This window comes from Myotis brandtii, unplaced genomic scaffold (assembly GCF_000412655.1).
Source record: "Myotis brandtii unplaced genomic scaffold, ASM41265v1 scaffold445, whole genome shotgun sequence".
Lineage (NCBI taxonomy): Eukaryota > Metazoa > Chordata > Mammalia > Chiroptera > Vespertilionidae > Myotis > Myotis brandtii.
Genome location: NW_005367023.1, coordinates 59,310 through 60,675, shown reverse-complemented (window position 1 = coordinate 60,675; position 1,366 = coordinate 59,310).

The window sequence follows — 1,366 nt, the reverse complement described above, 5'->3', positions numbered from 1 at the left end:
TCAGGCCTGGGCAAGGGGCCGATCAGGCGATCGGAGGGTGATGGGGGTCGACGCCTGAGGGCTCCCAGTATGTGAGAGGGGGCAGGCTGGGCTGAGGGACACTCCCCCCCTCACCCAGTGCACAAATTTCGTGCACCGGGCCCCTAGTATTTAATAAAAGAGAAATACAAATCAATTTTAAATTAACCAACTCAGTTCTAACTGAAAATTACATAAATTCAATTTTCAGTTTTTAATGTTTATATAATTAGTATACTTTTGCAAAAACTATAACCACAAGCAGAATAATATGATTTTCAAATATTTCAAATGTCTAAGAAAGAACTTCATAAAAACATCACTCTCATTCCCACTGTAGGATAATAAAGAGATAAGTGGAATTTTTTCCTGAGTTTGTCTTATTCCAAATTCATAGATATATAACTCCTAAAATACATTGATCTGTGTTGTCTTTTGTTTCTGGTATTCAACATGTGCATATATTTATTTAAATTGCTTTAATCCAAATTAACGCCTTAAAATGTACTTTGACTAGAAAGTACATATATATTTTTGAAAGTCCATCAAGTTTGCTAGGTTGTAAGGATGAACTATATTTTGTTTGTTTTTTTTTAACTTAAGATTGGTAATTTCAGCTGTACAATTCAATGTTTGCATTTAGAGTCTACTCTGATTTATGCATAATCATGGAATCATCATAATCATCATCAAAACAATAATTTTTAAAAATCATTACTGTTGAGAGTATTACAGATGTCCCCCCTTTTTCCCCTCATTGCCCCCTCCACCTGGTTCCTGCCCCATCCAAGCCTTCACTGCCCTATTGTTTGTGTCCATAGGTAATGCATATATGCATATGTTTTTTGATTAATCTCTTCCCGCCACCCTCCCCCTTCCCTCTGAGTTTCATCATTCTGCTCCATGTTTTCATAACTCTAGTTCTATTTTATTTATCTGTGTTTTTTTTATTAGAATCCTTGTTCATTTATTTTGATTTTTAGATTAAATTGTTAATAGATATGTATTTGTTACCATTTTATTGTTCATACTTGTGGCCCAGTGCATGAAATTCGTGCATGGTGGGGGGGTGTTCCTCAGCATGGCCTGCACCCTTTCCAATCTAGGACCCCTTGGGGGATATCTGACTGCTGGTTTAGGACATCCCTCTTGCAATCTGGGACTGCTGGCTCCTAACTGCTCACCTGCCTGCCTGCCTGATCACCCCTAACCACTCTGCCGGCCTACTTGCCCCGAACTGCCTCCCATCGCCGGCCTTCTCACCCCTAACTGCCCCACCTTGCTGGCCTGTTCACCCCCAACTCCTCACCCCCTGCCAGCCTGCTCACCCCCAACTGCCTCCCTTGCC